Here is a 27,242-nt window from a genome sequence, read left to right as displayed (position 1 = left end):
ATTTTTTTTTTATAAAACAGTCAGGCTCTGGAAAGCGTCTCTGTTGCTTAGCAACAGCTTCAGAGACGCTTCCAAGGTACGGGCCGAGTGTTTACAAGCTGTTGCTAAGCAACAGTGTTTGTTGTCAGATACGGAGATGAAAACCTCCGTATCCTTCAACATTAGCGCTGGTCTATCCGGAAGTTTTGATAGATCGGCAGCAGCTCGGTCCCGTCGGTGCCGGATATCGCGAAGTTTCCTGTATCTTAATTCTGTGTCGTCTGGTTACCGACCAACCTGCCAGTGAACACAGTTTCTCCTTATTTACTCTATCAAAACCATTCATGATTTTGAACAGCACTATTAAATCTCCCCTTAACCTTCTCTGCTCTAAGGAGAACAATCCCAGCTTCTCCAATCTATCCATGTAACTGAAGTCCCTCATCCCTGGTACCATTCTAGTAAATCTCCTCTGCACCCCCTCCAAGGCCTTGACATCCTTCCTAAAGTGTGGTGCCTAGAATTGGACATTGAGGCCTAGCCAGTGATTTTATAACTTCCTTGCTGTTACACCTGGCCAGAGGCGCGGTGGAATCCCCATTGACAAGGGGTGTCGGCCGCAGTTCCAGCGGTGGAGCAGGAGCAGCTCCGATGAAATTTCCCACCATTGTCGAGATCCCCGCGGGTATCACCCAGTGTAATATAATCCGTACGGAACAGGAGGACTCATCGCGATTCCTAGTCGGTCAGTCAGCTGATCTCAGTCGGGAGCAGTTGGCGTGCTGCCATTTGCCTTTGGAGTTGCCAACTGTGGGTGTATTCCCAGAGGTTTCGTCACGTGACCTCCCACCTCCAATGGCCCTGCCCAGTCAAACAGCATTTTTATTCCCCCCATCTCCAATATTTTTATAATAACTAACAAAACACACAACAGTATTTGACAGTGGGCACTCCAACTGATTTTTTTTCCCCTCCACTCTCCAACCCAGGGCAAATAGGGTTGCCAACCCTCCTCTCCTTAGAGAAGAGAAGGTTAAGGGGCGATTTGATAGCTGTGTTCAAAATCATGAATAGTTTCTACAGAGTAAATAAAGGAGAAACTGATTTTACTATGAAAGAATCTTCTTTTTTCAATGCCCCTATGATTTTTCTCTCGAGTTGCTTGCAGCGACTCCGGGGGAGGAATCTCCAACCGCCGGAGATCCCGGGGGGGAATCCCCAACCTCCGGAGGCACTTCCACTTTAATGGATTCTCCGGATATGGGTAACGAATAATCCAGAGGACGGGGAGTTCAAATCCCACCGCGGCAGTTTGAGAAATCAAACTCAGTTTGAAACAATCTGGAAATAAAAAGCTGGCGTCAGTAAGTGACCCTGAAGCTGTCGGATTGTCGTGAAAATCCAACTGGTTCACCAACGTCCTTCAGGGAAGGAAACCTGCTGTCCTTACCCGGTCCGGCCTAGAAGTGACTCCAGTCCCACCTCAATGTGGTTGACTCTTAACTGCCTCCTGAAGTGGCCGAGGAAACAATGGACAATAAATGCGGGCCTTTCCAGTGATACCCAAATCCCAAGAATCAGTAAAAGGCTTTCAAAGAGGCAAGAATCTAACTACCTTTTCATTTCCAAATCTTTTCAAACAGAATTCAAGTTCTCAAACTGCTTTTGAAGAGAGTCTGTTTGATACCTACAGAGAATTAGCTAAGCCAGCTAACCTCCATAATTGGTGAGTAAAAGGGAACGATCCATCAGAAGCAATATAGCATTGTTAGTATTCAGAATGTCCCAGGGCCCTTTACAGAGACACAGCGCAATGAATAGAACCCCAGCGAGGGCAGAGAGTTTAAAAGGATGACTAAAGCCTTGGGTGAAAAGATGTGCTTTGAGAACATTTTTGAAGTTGGAGAGAAGCAGAGAGGAGCAGGGATTTAGAGAGGGAGGGAGGGAGGGGAACAGGGATTTAGAGAGGGAGGGGGGGAGGGAGGGGGGGGAGGGGGCAGAGAGGAGCAGGGATTCAGGGAGGGAGGGGAGCAGGGAGGGAGGGGAACAGGGATTTAGAGAGGGAGGGAGGGAGGGAGGGGGCAGAGAGGAGCAGGGATTCAGGGAGGGAGGGGAGCAGGGAGGGAGGGAGGGAGGGAGGGAGGGAGGGAGCAGGGAGGGAGGAGGGGGAGAGGAGCAGGGAGGGAGGGAGGGAGGGGGAGGGATTTAGAGAGGATGGGGCAGAGGGGAGCAGGGATTTAGGGAGGGAGGAAGCAGGGATTTAGCGAGGGAGGGAGGGAGGGATGGATGGATTTAGGGAGGGATGGATTTAGGGAGGGAGGGAGGGATGGATTTAGGGAAGGAGGGAGCAGAGGTGTAGGGGTTTAGGGAGGCTCCATACGAACCTCCTCTCACCCTATCCTTTACATAATATTTACTACACAGAAACCGGCCATTTGGCCCAACAGCTCCAAGTTGGCGTTTATGCTCCACACGAACCTCCTCCCACCCATCTTCATCTCATCCAATCAACATATCCTTCTATTCCTTGCGCCCATAAGAATAAAATAAGGCGAGGTATAAAGCGGGCTTCAGCCCTGAACCACCCTCCTCACCCGCCGGGTTAGGTTAAAGTTACCCCCTAATTTTGCATGTGGCACTTATCTCACTTCCCCGCCACCCCCGACCAATGCCTGCGGCCGTCCCCCCCCCCCCCGACCAATGCCTGCGGCCCTCCAGTGTCTTCTCCCCCCCCCCGACCAATGCCTGCGGCCCTCCAGTATCTCACGCCCAGTTGCTCTCTCTTCATGAGTCGGCCTAGAAACTGAAAGCCAGGCTGTTCAACTATGGCGACATCATATCCTAGTCCCGTCATAACCTCGCCCGACATCTGCACACTGCAACTTCCAACAAGAGTCACGGGACAACGTGCAAAATCAGGAACTCGGACTGACTTTACCCCCTTCGTACTCCAAGGGCATGGAGGCTCAGATCAGTTAACTTGGCAGAGTGGCGACTGAATCTGAGCCCTTCTCATCTACATGGGAGCCCAGTGGGGAGATTCTGGTGCAGTAACATAACCATTACCTACTATTCTATGTAGTAATGGTTAGACTTTGCTAGCTCCTCAGGGTAGAAAAGAAGAAATAGTTTGTAACTCTAATGTGAAAACTACGAATTAATATATTTTAGTGACTCATTTTTTGATTTTTTTTTTTGTCAGCTGCGGAGTTTTCTACCTCCCTTTGGTAGTTCCAGACACGCATTCCTTGAAGGCTCCAAATAAAGCTCATCGATTTGAAAAGGGCAGGCTGATAAATTGCTGCAAAATAGTAACCGGAGCTTCATGAATTTAAAGAAAGAGTTGCTCAATTCAATAAAGATGCTGTGATCAGACAAGTATCTGAATGAAATAAAAACAGAAAATGCTGGAAATACTCAGCAGGTCAGGCAGCATCTGTGAAGAGAGAAACAGAGTTAACGCTTCAGGTCGATGACCTTACGTCAGGGGAGATGATGAAAGGTCATCGACCTAAAACGTTAACTCTGTTTCTCTCTTCACAGATGCTGCCTGACCTGCTGAGTATTTCCAGCATTTTCTGTTTTTATTTCAGATTTCCAGCATCTGCAGTATTTTCTTTTTGTAGAAGTATCTGAATGTGTCATCTGTACAGCATGGTCTGTACTTGGAATAAGGGCTTGGCTTCCTCAAGCAAACTGCCCGACAACCAACCAAACCATCGTCACAAAAACCTAGCGGGTTAACCTGGGACGTTGCTTCAGTGAGGATCGCTGTTTTTTCTTTCCATTACTGAAGTAGTGTGGTAGCATTAAAGGCGTTGTTATCCTGCTCAATATTACAGAAGTGCTTCATTCAAATGTGCAGGCTCAAATTGGTACTGACTTGACATTCTCACTGAGAAAGGTAATAGATGGTTAATTTGGAAAATGGAAAAAATGTCACTGTGGAACGACTCACAATGTCGGCCGTGGCTCAGTGGGTAGCACTCGCGCGCCTCCGAGTCAGAAGGTTGTGGGTTCAAGCCCCACTCCAGAGACTGGAGCGCAAAAATCTAGGCTGGCACTCCCGGTGCAGTACTGAGGGAGTGCCGTACTGTCAGAGGTGTCGTCTTTCGGATGAGATGTTAAACCGAGGCCCTCTCAGGCGGACTTCAAAGATCACATGGCACTTCTTTCGAAGAGCAGGGGAGATCTCCCGGTGTCCCGGCCAATATTTATCCCTCAACATCACTAAAGCAGTTTTTCTGGTCATTATCACATTGCTGTTTGTGGGAGCTTGCTGTGTGCAAATTGGCTGCTGCATTTCCTACATTACAACAGTGACTACACTTCAGAAAGTGCTTCATTGGCTGTCGTTTGGATGTCATGACCGGCAGAAATGCAAGTCTTTCTTTCTCCCAAGGTCAAATTTAAGGCATGCTGTTAGAGCACAACAGAAGAAGCTTTACTCTGCATTTAACCTGCACTAAAAGCTGACCGAAGGAGTAGGTAAATAATGAGTGTTCTTTAAATGGAAAAGTGTTTCATCTCTGCCTTAACAAGTGGCAAAATTGCTAAGAGAGAGTGTTTAAAAAGAAACCATACTGACGAAACGCTTCCAGAAATGATAAAACAGCAAAAAAGAGTTCGTGCTCATGCCTCGCTGTCTACATTTTGTAAGGCATTGCTTGCCAATGACAAGTGTAAATTGGCAGTGCAAGCGAGCCTGTTAATTGGCAAGTGTGAGTCCAGTCTCTTCACCTACGGCCTGCTGAATCAGCCAGTGCTGGCGTTTCCAGGCTTTCCATGGCAGTAATCACCAGGCCCACTGGTTTACCCTAACAGAATCAGTCCAATTCGGTTTGTATCCTACCGAATTATTGGGATTTTTGTTGCTCTAATGGAGATTGTATCCACGATTCTGGGCCTTCTTACATTTAAATGGGGAAACCAGGGGCGTTGCTTTAATGTACAGAAAGGCTGCTATGCTCCATAATCAGAAGCACTGATTTACGTAAATGGACGAGTCAATTCCATTTTTATTACACCGGATTCATAGATTTTTTGGGCATTGCAATTCTTTCCACATTCCATAGGAACATAGAAGATAGGAGCAGGAGTCGGCCATTCGGCCCCTCGAGCCTGCTCCGCCATTCAATGAGATCATGGCTGATCATCCAAACTCAGTACCCTGTCCCTGCCTTCTCCCCATATCCCTTGATCCCTTTAGCCTTAAGAAATATATCCAACTCCTTCTTGAATATATTTAATGAATTGGCCTCCACCACCCTCTGTGGCAGAGAATTCCACAGGTTCACCACTCTCTGGGTGAAGAAATTCCTCCTCATCTCAGTCCTAAATGGCTTACCCCTTATCCTTAGACTATGACCCCTGGTTCTGGACTCCCCGGCCATCAGAAACATCCTTCCTGCATCTAGTCTGTCCAGGCCTGACAGAATTTTATAGGTTTCGATGAGATCCCCTCTCAATCTTCTAAACTCCAGTGAGTATAAGCCCAATCGACACAATCTCTCCTCATACGTCATTCCTGCCATCCCAGGTATCAGCCTGGTGAATCTTCGCTGCACTCCTTCCATGGCAAGAACATCCTTCCTCAGATAAGGCGACCAAAACTGCACACAATACTCAAGGTGTGGTCTCACCAAGGCCCTGTACAACTGTAGCAAGACACCCTTGTTCCTGTACTCGAACCCTCTTGCTACGAAGGCCAACATACCATTTGCCTTCTTAACCGCCTGCTGCACCTGCATGCTTACCTTCAGCGACTGGTGCACAAGGACACCCAGGTCTCTTTGCACTTCCCCTTCTCCCAATCTATTGCCATTCAAATAATAATCTGCCTTCCTGTTTTTCCCACCAAAGTGGATAACCTCACATTTATCCACATTATAGTGCATTTGCCATGTTTCTGCCCAATCACCCAACCTGTCCAAATCGTACTGGAGTTTCACGACATCCTCCTCACAGCATACCCTCCCACCCAGCTTTGTGTCGTCTGCAAATTTGGAGATACTACATCCAATTCCCTCGTCCAGATCATTAATATATATTGTGAACAGCTGGGGTCCTAGGACCGATCTCTGCGGTACCCCACTAGTCACTGCCTGCCACTCGGAAAACGACCCATTTATTCCAACTCTTTGCTTTCTATCTGCCAACCAGTTCTCTATCCAAGTCAATACCTTGCCCCCAATCCCATGTGCCTTAATTTTGCAAGCTAATCTCTTATGCAGGACCTTATCGAAAGCCTTCTGAAAGTCCAAATACACCACATCCACTGGTTCTCCCTTATCTATTTTACCAGTTACATCCTCAAAATTCCAGTAGATTAGTCAAGCACGATTTACCTTTTGTAAATCCATGTTGACTTTGTCCGATCCAGTCACTGCTTTCCAAGTGCTCTGCTATTACATCTTTTATAATGGACTCCAGCATTTTCCCCACTACCGATGTCAGGCTTACCGGTCTATAATTCCCCGCTTTTTCTCTGCCACCTTTTTTGAATAGTGGGGTAACATTAGCTACCCTCCAATCCATGAGTACCGTTCCAGAGTCTACCCTAGGATGTAAATTATCAGGCTCTGGGGATTTATCGGCCTTCAATCCCATCAACTTCCCCAACACCATTTCCCTACAAATACTGATTTCTTTCAGTTCCTCCCTTTCATCAGACCCTATGTTCCCCGACATCTCTGGGAGGTTATTTGTGTCCTCCTTTGTGAAGACAGAACCAAAATATGTATTTAATTGGTCTGCCATTTCTTTGTTCCCCATTATAAATTCCCCTGATTCCGATTGCAAGGGACCTACGCTTGACTTCACCAATCTTTTTCTCTTCACATATCTATAAAAGCTTTTACAGTCAGTTTTTATGTTCCCTGAAAGCTTACTTTTATAACCTATTTTCCCCCTCTTAATTAATCCCTTTGTCCTCCTTTGTTGAATCCTAAACTGCTCCCAATCCTCAAGTTTGCTGCTTTTTTTGGCCAATTTATATGTCCTCTCCTTGGATCTTATGTTATCCCTAATTTCCCTTGTTAGCCACGGTTGAGTCACCTTTTTTGATTTATTTTTATTCCAGTGATATCGAAGAGCCAGCAGCCTTTATTCTAACTTGTCTGCACAGGCTCTGTGTCCTTTAATTACTGGGGAGTTCTTCCTTGTCCAAGAAATATTTATCCCTCAACCAACATCACAAGCACAGATGATCTGGTCATTATCACATTGCTGTTTGTGGGAGCTTGCTGTGCGCAAATTGGCTGCCACGTTTCCCACATTACAACAGTGACTACACTTCAAAAAAAGTACTCTATTGGCTATGAAGCGCTCTCGATGTTACTCTTTGTCAGATTGCATGGTGGAGCGTCATAATTTTTTTTTTTTTTTTTTTTTTACAATGCACGAGTGTTTTTGGGCTCATGAAAGGTGAAGGATGTTAGTGCTAGGGATTGGAACCCTTCCGGATGTCAGCATCGAGCACTCCCAGGTTAGGTACAGCACAGACAGACGCAAGCCCCCTCTACGCTGTCCCAACAGTGTGCCTCAGTTCCAATCACAGGGGTGCGCCCCCTAGTGCGCCAGTGTGGCATTTTCCCATTTCCCACACCAGGCGATCTCTGACCTCGAGTGAGCTTGGCAATTTAGTTTCAATTGGTGCTGAATTTGGACAGTGAACGGAAAAGTTTTTTATGCAGTGACCCACTTTTGGTGACTCCTTTAAACAGAGATTAAATAGTTTGGGCTTGTACTCACTGGAGTTTAGAAAATTGAGAGGGGATCTCATCGAAACATATAAAATTATGGCAGGCCTGGACAGGCTGAATTCAGAGAGAATGTTTCCAATGGCCGGGGAGCACAGAACCAGGGGCCACAGTCTAAAAATAGCGGGCAAATCATTTAAAACAGAGATGAGGAAGAATTTCTTCACTCAAAGAGTGGTGAGCCTGTGGAATTCCCTGCCACAGAGGGCTGTGAAGGCTAATTCAATAAATATTTTCAAGAGAGAATTGGATATATTTCTGAAGGCTAAGGGGATTAAGGGTTACGGAGAAAAGGCGGGGACGGGGTACTGAACTGGTAAGATCAGCTATGATCTCAGACGAAGATCAGCCATGATCTCATTGAATGGCGGAGCAGGCTCGAAGGGCCGAATGGCCTACTCCTGTTCCTATCTCTATGTATCTATGTAACACATGTCCAGGGGTCCTATGTAAACACAGACACTTCCAGGAACCTTGTGTCGTAACTTCCAAAAGAAACCATCAGCTATCTAAAGCAAAACTGTGCCATAATTGGAGAGAATCTTTTGTATTAATGTACAGGAAGTCAATGAACACCGAAACCTTGCACTAGACAGACAGAAACCCGATGACTTTGTGATCGCCCCGAGGTCCTCTCAAGAGCCCCTCCTCCTACCAAATGCCAGCGAGGCCCGATTGAAAACCTGTAAATTGAGTTTGGGGGGGGGGGGGGGGGGGCGGGGGTTTTAACGTGAGCCCATACACACAAGGAACTTGACAGAGACTGTCCGCAAATATCCTGTAGGACCCTTACAACCAACAGGCAGAGGAGACTCTTGGCCAGATTCAAAGCCAGGTCCCAGAGTAGTTCGTTTGAATCGGGCAGCACCAGCCAGCCACCGAGACCTGACTCCCATCCAGGGCCCTTGCAATACGAGGAGATCCCAGCACACTGCTAGCAAAGCCAGCCTATTACACGCAGTCCTTCCTCTAGGCAATCAGTTAGAAGAACCAGCAAGTTAGGACACACAGGACATTCTAGAGTTGCAAATCATTCACACATCACTCAATGTATTCAATAAATTCATTCGTTCGCCTCGATTTTAACATTTTCACCTTTGTTCAAATCCCTCCATGGCCTTGCCCCTCCCAATCTCTGTAACCTCCTCCAGCCCTACAACCCTCCGAGATCTCGGCATTCCTCCAACTCTGGCCTTCTTGTGCATCCCACTTCCATCGCCCCACCATTGACGGTCGTGTTTTCAGCCACCCAGGCCATAAGCTCTGGATGTCCCTCACTAACCCTCTCCATCTCAGTGGTCTCAATTGTTTTTGTCCTTGCACTAGGTGCACAAAAATCTCTCTACGTAGCCAGTGATACGGGATAGAGTGTTCAGCTATCAAAGAGCAAGCACACACAATTTTGCTGCCTAGCTTCCCTGAACTGGAATTGTAACTCCTCAAGCCAGCACACGGTACTGCCTTGGAACACACGGACTGCTTGCTGTTCTACATGTAACTTGCACGGAACGTGAATCTGAACGCACTCATTTTGCAAACTAGTCGGAGCTTTAAGACACTGAAGGCATTCTGCAGCTACTCCTCCGACACAGATGAGCGTTAAGAGCAGGGATGTAAAGTGATACCCTGAATCTGAGCAATTTAAGAACAATTGAGCAATTGCCAATTATGCACAAGGTAGCAGGACGCCCGCGCTCGCTCGCACGACAAATGGACCTCTTCAGACGACATTCTGCCCAGGGCAGGGCCTGGAGTCTCGCAATTTAGGTACAATGCCCTAGTAGGAACTTGGGGACATTTTTCAGCTGCTTGACACAAACAATGGAAGTGGTTCTGAGGCCACAGGATTTTTCAACTCGCAACCACTTTAGAAACTTTTATACAGTCCACAAGTTGAATAAATAATAGACAGCTGGGAGGGAATCAAGGGCTACAGCAGCTCACACAACAAGACTAATTGCTTAAAGTTCTTGTCGCTCATGATGTCATCTAAACCCTTTGTGCAGCTGCCTTGCAATTCCCTCCTACAAGCCCATTATTCTATCCATAAATAGATCAAACTGGAGCTGTACTGCAATTTGTGAACAATTTGGCTTCTCTGATTGCACACAATTGGTACATGTCCCACTATCCTGGTGTGGCCTCGGACTGAACAGAATGAATACAACACTAACACGACAGTTAATGACAGACTGGGTCTTTTTTTTTTTTTTTTTTAATTGTCCTCAGGATGTGGGCGATACTGGCACGATACATTTATTGCTTATCCCCAGTTGCCCAAGAAGCTGGAGTTGCCACAGAAAAGGTGCAGGGCCTTTGTCTTGAGTGATTGTTTTCACGAAGGAGTCATTACGAGTCAACGGTGTCAGCGTGGCTCAGTGGGTCGCGCCTTCGCCTCCGAGTCAGAAGGTTGTGGGCTCAAGCCTCGCTCCAGAAACTTCAGCACATAATCCACATTCCAGTGCAGTGCTGAGGGAGTGCTGCACTGTCAGAGGTGCCATCTATCGGATGAGACGTTAAACTGAGGCCCCGCTTGCCCTCTCAATGGATGTAAAAGATCCCATGGCACTATTTGAAGAAGAGCAGGGGTGTTCTCCCCCGTGTCCTGACCAAGACATATTCCTCACCGACAGCACTAAAATAGGTTATCTGGTTATTTATCTCATTGCTGGTTATTTATCTTCCTTTGCGCAAATTGGCTGCCGCGTTTCCCTACATTACAATAGTGATTACACTTCATTGGCTGTGAGGCCATGACAGGCACTATATAAATTCAAGTTCGGTCATTAAAATGTTTGCGATATAGGCAATCCACTACCAGCCCTCCATTGCTAACTATCCTAATTCATATCAAACATTCTTGCAGCTCTTAATGTTCTATTCCTCACACGGCTGGACAGTGGTTACAAGGCTGGTTAGGCCCTTCTAAGACTTCCTGGATCGTATGCAAGAAGGATTTTACTGCTTGATAAGCGATTCTTTACTCATCTTTCATCCCTAATCTTCCTGTCACCGTTGCAATCTTTCTCGTCTCTACTATATTAGTACTAGTTTGGTCAATGTTTCTCTGAACCTTTCTTTCATTTTCTGTAATGACCTCATCCAACATGTTCTTCCTCTTCCCTACATCCTCAATGCATTAATTGAGGACTCGATGCACAATCTGCTTCTCAAACTCATTCTTCCCCAGGATCTCACCTCCTTCAATCTTCCCTTCTTCCCCCAATCTTCAGACTGTTGAAACCCAAGCTTGACATCACATGGCGGTGTCCGACATTATGAACCATGACCCCTTACAAGAGGTTTCTCCGCAGAAAGAAAAGCAAATCAACAAATAAGCAACGCAAGAAGACACATCAAGATGGTGCTGGTCTTGGGGCCTCTGGCCACAGCGGAATAGACGGCCTAGAAATAGGTTTAGCACATTGAACCGCTTGACCCACTGGAGTTGCTCACTGTCTCGGCTGGGCAACAAGGAGTGTTGGCAGAAAGGGAGGAGGAAATAAAAAATAACTGAAGGAGCAAATAAAATAAATTGGAAATTGTATGTTTTGACAAATAAAAAAAAAATATTGTTTCGATTGAACAAGTGGGGCAAGAGCTTCAATGATCTATCAATGAAAGGATGAAATAAGAAGCTTTTATTTCTGAGTTTACCACCCGATGATTAATGTCTGTGCACTCTAACACCCACAATTAAACACAACAATTTTACAGGCTGGGAATGAATGTCCAAAACAACAAACTATTCCAGCTGACTGCAAAACACAGAACTACCGAGGCAGATTTCTAATTACCAGTTTATGAGTTTCTCTATTATATCTTTTAAAGTCTTCATAAAATCCCATCAATGAAGGCAATTAAAAACCCATTGATAAAATTGTCTTCTTATTGACCCTTTTGTTACCAGCTGTTTCCCATCAAATGCCCAGAACAATGGATGGCAAAGGATGCATTAATAAAAAGGTCATTTTTTTGGCTTATGTGTGTAACAAAGGGAAACTTTACATTTGAAATTTTGCAAGGTTTGTTTATTTTGTAATGGGTTCCGAGTGGCAGGGGAAGAGTTGAATTTCTCATTTATCTGTACGTGTGTGTGTGCGCGCGCGCGCGCAAGAGAGAGAGCATAAAAACATGAACAGCAGAGAGATAGTTGACTTGAGAGCGAATTACTGGAGGGAGTTTACTATTATTTGAATGAGGAAAGGACTGCTGGATAAAAATACCTCCTGAATGTAGACCTGGAGAGACAATTTTCCGAGTATGTGCTGGCAGGTGAGAGAGAGGCTGAGAGACACACGCCCAAATATTGACCAATTAGCATTGGCAGTGGAATTTTTTTTATAGCATTTTTAAGGTGCTAGTATTTTCAAGATGCCAATGACAACAACTTGCTCCTCACAACAGAAAGACATCTGGTGGAGCTTTAGAGAGAGAAGAACATGAATACCAAGCAGGAAGATAAAGCCAGGGAAAATGGTGTTGCAGGTCTCGGAGTGGTTGAAGGAAAAAGTCGCTCTCCGGTTTTTGAAAGCAGGGAGGTAGTTTGAGACAGCAAGGCATGATGGATGCGAGAGTGGTCACAAGTGATGGACTTCCAAGGATGAGGAATAAGGAGTAGACTGGTGTCAGAGGAGCGAAGGGTACAAGCAGGTACACAGGGCTGAAAAAGGTCGCCGAGGCAGGCTGGGGCAAGGCGGAGGAGATATTTGAAGGCAAGGATAAACATCTGGAGCAAAGGGCATCCTGGTGAAGATCAGGGCGGTGAATGTATGAAGCTTTCAGTGGATAGGAACATGGGCAGCGGCATTCTGAATAGGTAGCAGTGTGTGCACGGTGGAAGCAGGAAAGCTGACTCGGAAAGCATGGACAACATTGAACTTCGAAGTGATAAAGTCTCAGCAACAGTCGGGGAGAAATATTGGTGCAGACAGGCGATACGTTGAAGGTGGTGGTCTTTGTGCCAAACTAATGTGGGCTTTGGATTGAGCAAGCTGCCAAGATACCATACCACAAGGCTTCCCCTGAGGTGGAAGTCAGGGAGCTTGATGAATGCAGAGGCTGTAGCAGCTGGAAAGGATGGCCTCAGAGGCATAAATATTGGCCAGAACACCGGGAAAACTCCCATTCTCCTCTTCGAATAATGCTATGGAATCTTATTGTTGCGTTTGCAAAGATAACTCAATGACAGCATGTAGAAATCAACTCGTGTCGTTTTAATGCTCGATCCAACTAACCCCTACAGGCCAAGGCAATCGAGTACCTATCACCAATGTCAGACATAATATAATGATTACAGCGCTATCAAACTTCATGTGCTAGAGTAACTCTAATGCAGCACTGTAACCCAGTGTGCAGACATAACACTTATGTCCACTTGAGGGGGCCTGGGTTGAACATCTCATCCAAAAGATGGCACCTCCAACAGTGCAGCACTCCCTCGGTACTGCACTGGAGTGTCAGCCTAGATGTTGTGCTCAAGTCTCTGGAGGGGGAATGGTATAAGGGATTAGGATGCAGCCAAGATTTTGAAATAGTGAAGGAGGGGGGGGCGGAGAAGAGAAAAGAATATCAGACGGGCTGCTGTATTGTCGGGTTCACTCTCCCGGTACCTTCTTCACACTGCCCGGCTCGGCCTGCAATCTCCTACCCAGGAGGGAACTCTGTGACCTTCTGCCCTGCTCAGCGTAAGTCGTGCGCCTCTCTGGTCATGTCATGCGCACGACTTGCGCTGAACGAAAAAACTTTCGGTTTTTAGAGGTTTTCGGAAGTTCGGATAAAGGATAGTCTACCTGTATTACACTATCAGGAGAGTGCACATGTGTAACACATACTGGATATTTAATAACTCCCAAGCTAAATGTATTTCCTGGAATTAACCATGAGCACAGAGCAAGACTCTCATGCAGGCGAGATCAAGTTCTTGGGGCAGCCATTGAGGTCTGCTGCCCAGCAGGAGACCTTCCGGGTTTAAACCCAGGTTTCAATCTGGGTTTAAGATAGGCTGGTTTATGCTTTGGACCATTTTCAGCAAACGTTTTAAAGATGATTTTTGGTTTGGAGAAATGGGCTTATAATGGATAGATCACTGTAGACAGCTATAAGCAAAACAATAAATAATAAGTCTTACACAGACAGTAACGAGACAAAGTCAATGAGAAGCATACAGAAAGAAAGACAGATAGAAAATGTAGGAAAAAGAGATAAAAGGATAGTGACAGATAGAAATGGAGAGATGGTTAGGAACATAAGGAACAGGAGGAGGCCATTCAGCCCCTCAAGCCTTCTCCATCATTCAATTAGATCCTGGCTGATCAACACTTCAACTCTGTTTACCTATTATTGCTCTTGACGCCCTTCCCCAATAAAAATGGATCTATCTCAGTCTTGAACGTTCCAAAGAATCCACAGCCTTTTGGGGGAGGGGGACACAATTTTAAAAATTATTTCCATCCACAATGCCATGCGAGATCTACTAGTAAGAATTAAAATAAAATAGGAGCCAGAGAGAATGAGGAGGAGAATGGCTGGGGGGGGGGGGGGGGGGGAAAGAGACAGAAGGGGGGGGGGGGGGACAGGACAGAAGGGGGAAGGCAAGCGTGGGAAAGAGGAAGATTGTAGGAAAAATCAAAGCAGGCCGATCAGAACTTGTCCCGAGTATCATTTGTAAAAATGCCGATTTTTTTTTGTTAGACTTTTTCTGTAGGAAAGAAAAAGCCAAATGGTCTACATCCCGAGTGAATATAAACACGATACTGGAGCAGGTATCTAAATAAAAGGAACATGCATGTTCGCTATCCAAAACATTCTGCATATATTGGAGAAGAAAAAATGACTTGTCAATCTGGTGGCAGTACATTAGGTTCCTGTTAATCCACTGAGGGGCAGGCAGAAATATTCCTGAAATATATTGTGCTTAAATTTGCTCTCCAGTCTTCAGCAGTAAGAGTTCGCACATGGTTAATATGGAACTGTCGAGTTGCAGCCTGGCTCAGGTCATAGAAACATAGAAGATAGGAGCAGGAGTCGGCCATTCGGCCCCTCGAGCCTGTTCCGCCATTCAATGAGATCATGGCTGATCATCCAAATTCAGTACCCGGTCCCTGCCTTCTCCCCATATCCCTTGATCCCTTTAGCCTTAAGAAATATATCTAACTCTTTCTTGAATATATTTCGTAGCACTCTCACCCGAGTCAGAAGGTTGAGAGCTCAAGTCTCACTGCAGACTTGAGCACGTCAGGTCTGCAGTGGAACGAGTGGTTATGATCTGGAATGGAATGCCTGAAAGGGTGGTGGAGGCAGACTCAATCGTGGCTTTCGAAAGGGAGTTGGATAAGTACCTGAAGGAAAAAAATTTGCAGGGCTACGGAGAAAGGGCGGGGGAGTGGGACTAGCTGAAGTGCTCCTGCAGAGAGCCGGCACAGGCTCAGCGGGCTGAATGGCCTCCTTCTGTGCTGTAACCATTCTTTGATCTAGGTCGACACTTCAGTGCATGACAGAGTGTGCGGCACTGTTGGTCGGTGCGTTTTTGTTAACAAAAAAAGTGCCGACGGAATGTGGGCATTGCAGGCAAAGCCATCTTTATTGCCCATCCCTCATTGTCCTGAGGTGAAGGTGCGCCTTCTGAAACCGCTACAGTCCGTGCGGTGATGGTGTTCCCACAATGGTGTCAAGTGAGGGAAATTCTGGATAACCCAGTGATGACAAAGGAGTTGGAAGATATATCCCAAGCCATGAGGGTGTGTGACTTAGAGGGAAACTTGAAAGCAATGGTATTCCCCTAATATTGCTGCTCCTGTCCTTGGTGTTAGAGGTCATGGCACTGTCGGAGTACCATCAAGACAATGAGCCAAAAATTCGGGTCGGGGGCTTCCCGCGTGTGCAAGCCCCTGATGTGCACTCACCCTGCGCGCCGACATCTGAAGCCCGGGCCTGCTCGCATTTCCTGTCACTGGCCCGGTTCAGCTGTCGGCGCGATGTGCTTACCTGATCCAGCGGCGTAGTTAGTGCGATGTGCCGGCTGGGATCAGGTGAGCACTGTGCAGCCAATCAGGGGAGGGGAAGGTTCATTCATGAGTTTGAGAGTAAGAACTGTCAAACTCATGAAAACTACGGGGGCCCAAAACACTATTTAAACTTTAAATAAAAATTTAAAAAACATCCCAATCATTAAATTAAGTATAAATAAGTTTAAAAAAATAATTTAAACAATAATTTTTTTTTTTTTTGAAAAAAATAAATTTTTAATAAAAAGGGTCTAAAACTAAACTTACCTTATTGTAGATTCTTTAAAATAATAAACCTGTGGTAAAAAAAATTCTAAATTACACTAAAACACCACTTACCTGTAAAAGTAAATACTTACGTGTGCTTTTTACAAGCGTAAAGACCGGAGGCCTTTACACATGCGCAAATCCCTCAAAACAGAGGAAATCCAAGACGCACGCGCTGCCCCCTACAGCGCACGCGCTAGCCTCTTCACCTCTTGGGTTAGAGGAGAGGAAATGCCGGTTTTCAGCGCATGCTGAAAACCGGCATTTCCTCCAGCCAGACGCGCGAGTACCCCTTCCGTACTCACGCGTTTGGGGAGGAATTTCTGCCCCATTAAGCCAAGGCCCCATCTGCTTGCTCAGTGTACATAAAAGATCCCATGACACTATTTGAATTTGAGCAGGGAATTCTACAAATGGCCTGGCTGGCATTTCTCCCACAACTCACACCACCAATAACATTCTCTCATCTTTTGTTCATTTGCTGTTTGTGGGGCCTTGTTGTGCTCAAACTTGCTGCCACATTTGCCTACAGACCAACCGTTACTACACTTCAACAGTAACTTGTTGGCTGCCAAGCTCTATCACACATCCCGAGGCACTAAATAAACTCATGTCCTCTCTTTCTAATATACAAGATTGCAACAGGCATTCCGTGATGAAAAGCGCCAAAGAGGTCTAGCTCGGGCCTTCAGAGTAAGTCTCACATGTAACAGATACCGTGGGCGGTTTTGAGCACCACATTACAGGAAGGATATAAAAGTAATGGGAAAGTTGCAGCCTAGATTCGTGAGGATTTAACCAAGGATGGAGAGTTATAGTTCGGAAGTGAGGCTTAAGAATTTAGGGCTTCTTTTCACTATAGCCGAGAAGGTTAAGGTGTGGCCTGATAAAGATCTTCAGGATTACAATAGATTAACTATTGATCAATTGTTGGCTAGACAGTAATGATTTAAGCACAGATTTAAGATGATCACGAAAATTAAACAGGAAGCTAGAAAAGCATTCTTTAGACAGAAGATAGCTGAAATGTGAAATTCTCTGCCACTGTTGTACTTTTAAAAAGGGAATTCAGACAGTTGTTTAAAAAAATTATTAAACGATGTGGGGAGCGAGCGAGAGTGGGAGGAGACCGAGTGCGAGAAAAACACTAGTAGCGATGAGATGTGCCTGTTTCAGCGCTGGGACATTCCGTCATTCTCGGTCAGATGTTGATTGGCCCAGTTACAGGAGCTATGTCTGTTTACCCATCCACTCTGTTCTGGAATGAAGAGGGTTGAAAAGCACAAATCAAATGAGATTACTGTACATATAATATACACTGTCCAGTGCCAATCTTTGCACTGACAAAGGCATCACTCCTTATTATGGAACTTTGTCCATCAACTGCGCTCAGTATAACATTCTCAGTGAGCCACAGAATCCGAGTTATCAGAGCCAAGTTTAACACGCAGTGCAGAGTTAAAGCAGGTGGTTCACACACGCCTGGAACTACTTCAGGCACATCTGATTGCGTGTATGCTTCGTCCACATCTCTGAAGGAGGAATTCTTACTATGTTTGAAGTAAAATTTAGAATCATTTTGAAATCCTCTCATTTTTGATGGTGATTGCTGATCTTAGGATCGTGGGCGGGGGCCATAGGACAGGCTGGGAGGAGATATTGAGCCTGGTAGTGCAAGGGATACCAATGATAGAAACATAGAAGATAGGAGCAGGAGTAGGCCATTCGGCCCCTCGAGCCTGCTCCGCCATTCAATGAGATCATGGCTGATCATCCAAATTCAGTACCCTGTCCCTGCCTTCTCCCCAAATCCCTTGATCCCTTTAGCCTCAAGAAATATATCCAACTCTTTCTTGAATATATTTAATGAACTGGTCTCCACCGCCCTCTGTGGCAGAGAATTCCACAGGTTCACCACTCTCTGGGTGAAGAAATTCCTCCTCATTTCAGTCCTAAATGGCTTACCCCTTATCCTTAGACTATGACCCCTGGTTCTGGACTCCCCGGCCATCAGATACATCCTTTCTGCATCTAGTCTGTCCAGACCTGACAGAATTTTATAGGTTTCGATGAGATCCCCTCTCAATCTTCTAAACTCCAGTGAGTATAAGCCCAATCGACACAATCTCTCCTCGTACGTCACTCCTGCCATCCCATGCATCAGCCTGGTGAATCTTCGCTGCACTCCCTCCATGGCAAGAACGTCCTTCCTCAGGTAAGGTGACCAAAACTGTACACAATACTCAAGGTGCGGTCTCACCAAGGCCCTGTACAACTGCAGCAAGACATCCTTGTTCTTGTACTCGAACCCTCTTGCTACGAAGGCCAACATACCATTTGCCTTCTTAACCACCTGCTGCACCTGCATGCTTACCTTCAGCGACTGGTGCACAAGGACACCCAGGTCTCTTTGCACTTCCCCGTCTCCCAATCTATTGCCATTCAAATAATAATCTGCCATCCTGTTCTTGCCACCAAAGTGGATAACCTCACATTGATCAACATTATAGTGCATTTGCCATGTTTCTGCCCAATCACCCAACTTGTCCAAATCATACTGGAGTTTCACGACATCCTCCTCACAGCTTACCCTCCCACCCAGCTTTGTGTCATCTGCAAATTTAGAGATATTACATCCAATTCCCTCGTCCAGATCATTAATACATATTGTGAACAGCTGGGGTCCTAGGACCGATCCTTGCGGTACCCCACTAGTCACTGCCTGCCACTCGGAAAACGACCCGTTTATTCCAGCTCTCTGCTTTCTGTCCGCCAACCAGTTCTCTATCCAAGTCAATACCTTGCCCCCAATCCCATGTGCCTTGATTTTGCACGCTAATCTCTTATGTGGGACCTTATCGAAAGCCTTCTGAAAGTCCAAATACACCACATCCACTGGTTCTCCCTTATCTATTTTACCAGTTACATCCGCAAAAAATCTAGTAGTCAAGCATGATTTACCTTTTGTAAATCCATGTTGACTTTGTCCGATCCTGTCACTGCTTTCCAAGTGCTCTGCTATTACATCTTTTATAATGGACTCTAGCATTTTCCCCACTACCGATGTCAGGCTTACCGGTCTATAATTCCCCGCTTTTTCTCCACCACCTTTTTTGAATAGTGGGGTAACATTAGCTACCCTCCAATCCATGGGTACTGTTCCAGAGTCTGTCGAGTTCTGGAAGATGACCAGCAATGCATCTACTATCTCTGGAGCCACTTCCTTAAGTACCCTGGGATGTAGATTATCAGGCCCTGGGGATTTATCGGCCTTCAGTCCCATCAATTTTCCTAACACCATTTCCCTACAAATACTGATTTCTTTCAGTTCCACCCTTTCATCAGACCCTATGTTCCCCGGCATGTCTGGGAGGTTATTTGTTTCCTCCTTTGTGAAGGCAGAACCAAAGTATGTATTTAGTTGGTCTGCCATTTCCTTGTTTCCCATTATAAATTCCCCTGATTCTGACTGTAAGGGACCTACGCTTGACTTCACCAACCTTTTTCTCTTCACATATCTATAAAAGCTTTTACAGTCAGTTTTTATGTTCCCTGAAAGCTTACTCTCATATTCTATTTTCCCTTTCTTAATTAATCCCTTTGTCGAATCCTAAACTGCTCCCAATCCTCAGGATTAATACTTTTTCTAGCCAATTTATATGTCCTCTCCTTGGATCTTATGCTATCCCTAATTTCCCTTGTTACCCACAGTTGAGTCACCTTTTTTGTTTTATTTTTATGCCAAACTGGGATGAACAAATTCTGTAGCTCATCCATTCGGTCTTTGAATGTTTGCCATTGCCTATCCACCATCAACCCTTTGAGTGACATTCCCCAATCAATCCTACCCAACTCGCTCCTCAGACCATCGTAGTTTCCTTTATTTAAATTGAGGACCCTTGTCTCTGAGTCAACTACTTCATTCTCCATCTTAATGAAGAATTCGATCATATTATGATCGTTCCGACCCAAGGGGCCTCGTACAACAAGATTGCTAATTAATCCTTTCTCGTTACATAATACCCAGTCTAAGATGGCCTGATCTCTGGTTGGTTCCTCGACATATTGGTCCAGGAAACCATCCCGTAAACACTCCAGGAATTCCTCCTCCACAGTATTGTTACTAATTTGGTTGGCCCAATCTAAATGTAGATTAAAGTCACCCATGATGACTGCTGTGCCGTTATTGCACACTTCTTTAATTTCCCTTTTAATGCCATCCCCAACCTCCGCCTTACTGTTTGGAGGTCTATATACCACTCCCAGTAATGTTTTTTTCCCCTTAGTATTTCTCAATTCTACCCATACAGATTCCACATCATCAGAGCTAATATCCTTCATTACCATTGTGTTAATCCCTTCTTTAACCAGTAATGCTACCCCACCTCCCTTTCCTTTTTGCCTATCTTTCCTGAATATCGAATACCCCTGGATGTTGAGTTCCCAGTCTTGGCCATCCTTGAGCCATGTTTCCGTAATCCCAACCAAATCATATTCGTTTACCTCTATTTGCGCAGCCAATTCGTCCACCTTATTACAAATGCTCCTCGCATTAAGACACAAAGCCTTCAGGCTTGTTTTTTTAACGCTCTTAGACCTATTAGAAGTATTATTTACTGTGGCCACGTTTGATTTAAACCGTTGATTTCTCTGACTGCCACTTATGTTTTTCTCCTTCCTATCTTTTGCTTTTATCCCTTTCCTCCGTCTCCCTGCTCAGGTTCCCAACCCCCTGCCATTTTAGTTTAAACCCCCCCGAACAGTGCTAGCAAACCTCCCCGCAAGGATATTTGTCCCGCTCTGGTTCAGGTGCAACCCGTCCGACTTGTACAAGTCCCACCTTCCCCAGAAGCAGGCCCAGTGATCCAGGAAACTAAAGCCCTCCCTCCTGCACCAACTCTTTAGCCACGCGTTCATCTGCTCTATCCTCCTATTCCTATACTCACTAGCACGTGGCACCGGGAGTAATCCAGAGATTACAACTTTTGAGGTCCTACTCTTTAATCTGCTACCTAGCTCCCTAAATTCTTGCTGCAGGACCTCATCCCTCTTCCTACCTATGTCATTGGTCCCAATGTGAACCACGACCTCTGCCTGTTCACCCTCCCCCTTCATTGGATTATGCAACCCTGAAACCAAGGATGCCGCAGTGATCTTCCCACTTCAACTGTGATATCAATTCAGCGCTCTCACATTGCCAAGCTCAACAAATAGCCCCTGCCCAGCTAGGATCAAGCAGGCAACATCTTCACTGGCTGCTTGAACATGAATGTTTGAAGAAAAGGACAGCACAAAACGATGGGCTTTAAAGTTCTCTGTTTTAGCTTTGAGTGACTGAAGCAGCTCGCAGTCCATCAAAGGGAGGCTTGATGCAAGTGAGAGAGAAGGGAACAGGGGGATACGGGGTCAGAGTAGGAAGAGGTGGCTGGATTGGGAGGAGGCTCATGTGGTGTATAAACACCAGCACACACCAGTTGAGCCAAATGGCAGCTTTCTGTAACAACAAAGAATGCTGGAAACGCTCAGCAGGTCAGGCAGCATCTGTGGAGAGAGAAAGAGTTAACAGGGGCAATTTTCTGACGTCGGAGGAGGCCGGTTTGGAAGCGGGAAAATCAGAATCGAGAGGTCAAGTTCGGAACCCGCCTCCGCAGGATTTTGCCGGTGCCATTTTTGGAGGTTGGGAAACGCTCCCGCCTCCAGCTGGCCAATGCGCTATTAAAGATCTTTAAATGCTCGTTAAGGGCCTCTCTAAGCCTATTTTGAGAGGCCCTCGTGATTTTTCCAGCATTTCAGTGCGATCCACACACCTCCTAAACCTCGCCAAGTAAACCTGGCGGTTTGACTTGTGGGTGGCCTCCTCACTGCTGCAGGTCTAACAAGACATCGTTTATTGCAGCAAGGATTACTTGCAGGTGCCAGACCCTGGCTTTAAAATGTCTGAGCACTTTTAGAAGACCTTCCAAAGTCGGAGGTGTTGCAGCTTGACTCCATCAACTGTGGGACCTCCTTGGAAGACCCTCTCCCCACTTGCAATGAGCACTTCCCCAAAGGAGGCATCTACAAGCAGCATAGGAACTGACGTAAGAAAACTACTAGGCACTTGGTCTAAGCGTTAAAGCTTTAATCAACTGTTTTACAACATGGAGGTCTAGTTGCGTCCTTCACTAGTTCCTGTTAAGAATGTCCTGCGCAAGCTGGGCCCGTGCCAGAGTATTTATACACTCCCTGGACAGCGCCACCCGCAGGCCGCTCAGTATTATTTCATAAGTCTGTCTTTCATGAATAACAGATTCATGTCAGGAACCTTTCTGCATGGACCTCACATGAGGAGGAGGAGGAGGATGAGGAGCAGGAGGAGGTCAGAGTGCTGGTGTATCGACCAGCGGCAACACGCGAGCACATGGCTGCCCGGGATGAACTTATCGTGGCCAGATTTGCATAAGTTGCCCAAGTTGGCACATGTCCTTGGCTCCATCCTAGGACATCATTGACAATGGACATGACTCGCTGGCCTCCTTTCACTCAGGCCACCAACCTGTAACAGATGGCATAACGCCAACATTTTGGCTTCAAATCATTTTAATGCTTTCCAACAGGGATGGCATTTCATCAATACACAGAAACAGTCCCCCAATCTGCACACAGATCTGGAGGTTATATCCCTTGCCAACTGTACCCACACAGCCTTGGTTTCTTGGGCAGGCCTCTTCCTCCGAGATGAGTGGAAGAGCACCTCCATGCTAGCTGTCACCCTCTCAAACAACATTTGCAGCGCCTCATCCGAGAGTCTCGGGGAGGCCCTTGCCTTGGAATTGGACATAGTGGTTTCTCAAAAGATGATGGAGGTGGTGCAGGAGATGCAGAAATGCTGTGGAATGAGCCAAGGGAGCAAGAAGCCATAAAATCAGGCTGGAAAAGTGCTGTCAACAGAGGCGAGTTTCAGTCCCAGAACACTAATTGAGCAAGGGCATCCCACACCTCTGAAATCAAGTGGCCAATCAGGGGAAAATCACAAATTTTTGAAACCTATCAGTGGAGGCGAGTTTCAAACCCACCCAACTGAAACCTGCCTCCATCTCGTCTCCAGTGGGAAAATCGCCCCCAGTGTTTCAGGTCTGTGACCCTTCGTCAGAACTGGAAAAAGTTAGTGATGTAACAGGTTTTAAGCAGATGCAGGGAAAGGGGGGAGGGGAGGAAAGAACAAAAGGGACGGCCTGTGATAGGGTCGAAGGCAGGAGAGGTTAAATGTTGCAACAATTTCAGACTATAACTTCTGCCCCTATTTTTTCAGGTGGCAGGTGATGATGATTCTGCCATTCCCATTTGCAACATTTAAACACTCCTGCCTTCCACCTCTCCACGGATGCCGCCTGGCCTGCTGAGTGTTTCCAGCATTTTCTGTTGTTATTTCAGAGTTCCAGAATCGGCAGTATTTTGCCATGTCCTCGTTCTGTGCTGCAGACTCTCTGTAATTCTATGTATAAATGGTTTGTACAACAAACATGGTGAATAGCACAAAGTGAATAAAATGCAACTCAAGTGTGAGGCAGGAGAGTCAGTTTGTTCTCCAGTGTATCTGGTTTATCTTATTACCTATCTTTCCCCTTAATTTACACACTGGTTTCAATTTTACTTCTCTAAAAAGCCCACTAGGTCCAAGACTTAAATCAATGTCAGCCTTGGCTCAGTGGTCGCACTCGTGCCTCTGAGAAAGAAGGTCGTGGGTTCAAGCCCCACACCAGAGACTTGAGCTCATAAATCGTAAGAACTGGAGGAGGCCATTCAGCCCCTCGAGCCTGTTCTGCCATTCAATGAGATCGTGGCTGATCTCTATCCTAACTCCATCCACCCACTTTGGCCCCATATTCTCAGGTGGACGTAAAAGATTCCACGGCACTATTCGAAGGAGGGCAGGGGAGTTCTCCCTGGTGTCCTGGCCAATATTTATCCTTCAACCAAGATAACTAAATAAAATAACAAGTGATCTGCTTATTATCGCGTTGCCGTCTGTGGGAGCTTGCTGTACACAAATTGGCTGCCACTTTTCCTACATTACAACAGTAGCAACACTTCAAAAAAGTACTTCATTGGCTGTAAAGTGCTTTCGGGGGTCATGAAAGGTGCTGTAGAAATGCAAGTCCTTTCTTCAGCAGTAGATCCATGCATGTGAAGTCAATCAATTAACATTCAATCCTGCACAGGCTGGTCGATGCCTTGCATCAAAACAAACAATTGTCAGCCAAAGCATTTGGCAATCATACCCCTTTTCATTGATTTGCATCTACTACAACGAGCTTCCTTTATTTGAAGAATCCACATTTATATAACACCTCATCACATGCTCAGGATCAGCTAAGTGCTTCACAACCAATGAATGACACTTGAAGTGCAGTCACTATTGTTATGTGGCAAGCGTTGCAGTCAATTTATACACAGCAGGGACCCATGAACAGCCAATGAGCGGAATGGCGAGTTAATTTGCTTTATTGGTGGTGTTGGTCAAGTGAGGAATGTTGGCTCGGACACCAGGAGAACTCCTTGCTCTTCCTCAAATATGGTGCCGTGGAGATCTTTTACGCCCACCTGAGCAGGTAGACTTGGCCGTGCTTCCTCAGTGCTGCACTGAAGTGCCAGCCTATATTATGAGCCAGAGTGGGGCACGAACCCACAACTTTCTGACGCAAGGCGAGTGTGACCAAACTAAGCCAGGCAGGCACTTATATTAACACTCGTATGTTTGTAACTTCAATTAGCACAAACATTTCAGCATTTAACTCCCCTTCCTCTTACTTTGCCACGTATCATGAGATGAAGGCCGATCAAGAAAAGGGCAGCCTCCTGATTAAATAGCTTTTCCTGATAAATCCAACCTGGTCTCAAAGTAAAGATTACGGTGCTGAGCCCTCGATTAATGTACACCTTCTCGTTTCCTCGGGCTCTGGTGTGGATTTAAGGCACGTTTACAATTACTGAACCTTCTTGTCCTCGTTTGGGGGAAAGTCTGTACTGCAGAGGTATGATGGGGCTCTGGGCTGTGTTGTGGGTAGTCCCAGAGTGGCAATGGATGGGAACGGCCCCTCACCGTTATCGACCTGGAACAGGTTGCCTTAAGCGGCCAGCAGAACCGTCGCACCCCTCGTTTTCACAGGTCCCTGCTGCGGTCTGTTCCCCACAGCTCTCAATACTTAGGCTGGAAAACACAGCCAACTGCGGGGCAACTGTGCACCTGCAGTCAATTGCAACGTAAAAGCACCAGTATGTGGACCTGCAGAGTCCACTGTGCGGTACAGGCCTCTCCGCTGAATACAAACCCAAACTGTCTGTTATGATCCAAGCAGTTTTATTGGCATTGTACATTCAGCTGGCAGGAGCCATTGAAAATAATGTGCTGTTCAGTCACTATCTTAGATTCCCTTGTGTTCTGTGAAACATACTCCATGTCAATACAATTTCTTCCCCCCCACCCCCCCCTCCTGCAAACTAAGAGGTTTGTGACAAAGCCCAAGTGCAATATTGATTGTATCATTCTGTTGAAGAATGCACACAAATAAAGCAGACCTACTACAGTTTTATTTATGTTTTTTTTTTTAAAAAGACTCCTCCTGGCATCTGCTCATAAACTTGCTAACTTCTGGCTGGCAGGTGGGAACAGACACTTTGTGCGATAGTGTGAAGCAGGAGATAGCGAGTCAGCAGCCCCTTTTACACCTCTCCTCATTTTTATTTCCGTTGATTGCAGAGGTGAGGTGGCACTAGGCTCTAGAGAAACCCGAATACCAGGTTGAAGATTTTAAATTTACTGCGCTGGGGAACAAGGACCCCCAACGTAGGTTAGTGAGGATGGGAAGAGATGGACAAGCGCGGCTAGATACAGGCAGCTGAGTTTTGAACAACCTGGACTTTGTGGAGGATGGAGAAGGGGTCAGCAAGGAGGCCCATGGAGAAATCGAATGTAGAGGTGAAAAGGCATAGAGGAGGGTATCAATCGCAGTGGCTGAGGCGGGGGTGGAGATCGGCCGTATTGCAGAGGTGGAAGCAAGTGGTTTTGATACTGGATAGGAGGTGGGTCGTGAAGCGCAGCTCTGGGTTGAACAGGTTTCACACGATCTGGTTCGCCCGAGTAGTTCAGGAATGCACCAGCATCGACTCTCAATTTAAAGTGGAGTGTTACAGAAGTCCCTGTTCACCTTCCACTTCAGCCTCAACATTAGCAGCTGTGTGAGAAGTAATCAAATGCACTCGACAAGTTACAGATGCTTAAATAGGAAGCGCAGGAGGCGGTTAAAGATTTGCAGAAGGAATTAGATCAGTTTTGCAACAAGAAAGAAAGAAGTGTAGTCACTGTTGTAATGTGGGGAAACGCAGCAGCCAGTTCGCGCACAGCAAGCTCCCACAAACAGTAATGTCACAATGACCAGATAATCTTATTTTTTGTGATGTTGGTTGAGGGCTACATATTGGCCAGGACACCGGGGAGGACTCTCCAGGTCTTCTTCGAATGATGCCATGGGATCTTTTACGTCCACTCAAGAGGGCAGACGGGGCCTCGGCTTAACGTCTCAACTGAAAGACGGCACCTCCGACAGTGTAGCACTGCCCCTCAGTACTGCACTGGCGTGTCAGCCAGGATCTTGTGCTCAAGTCTCTGGAGTGGGTCTTGAATCCACAGCCTTCTGACTCAGGCGAGAGTGCTGCCCACTGAGCCACAGCTGACACTTCAGTATTGCCCATTGTACCAACAAAGGGGGCTGCGAATGAGGAGAAATTCAACATTTTCAACGTCAAGCAAATGCGACAAGCCAATTTAAAAAAAGCAAATAGAACATTAGGATATATCCCCAGAACAGTGGGGTACAAGCCTACAGCGATTATATTGAGACTTTATAAATACACTAGTCAGAACTCACTTGGAATTTTACTGTGATTCTCAAACATCTCCATTGCTTCACAAACACATACATAGGTCAACCGTATGAGCTGCTAGGAATATCTTGGGCTGTTGAGTGACTCATGAACTGTAACGGGCTGCAATAAATTAGGCCCATGCCAAATTTAGCACAGACCACTATGGAGGTAATATAATCCGCACTTAGCGTGGTCCCTGTACAGGATACATCTTAACCTTTATAGTGATCCATTTTGGATGTTTTTTTTACATACTTGAACATAAGAATCTATAGGAAAAATGCCATGAGGTCTAACTAGCGTTTTCAAAGATCCATTACACCAA

This window comes from Somniosus microcephalus, chromosome 16, assembly GCF_052327205.1.
Source record: "Somniosus microcephalus isolate GS21.2 chromosome 16, FLI_Smic_1.0, whole genome shotgun sequence".
NCBI lineage: Eukaryota > Metazoa > Chordata > Chondrichthyes > Squaliformes > Somniosidae > Somniosus > Somniosus microcephalus.
This window is presented reverse-complemented; position numbering follows the sequence as displayed.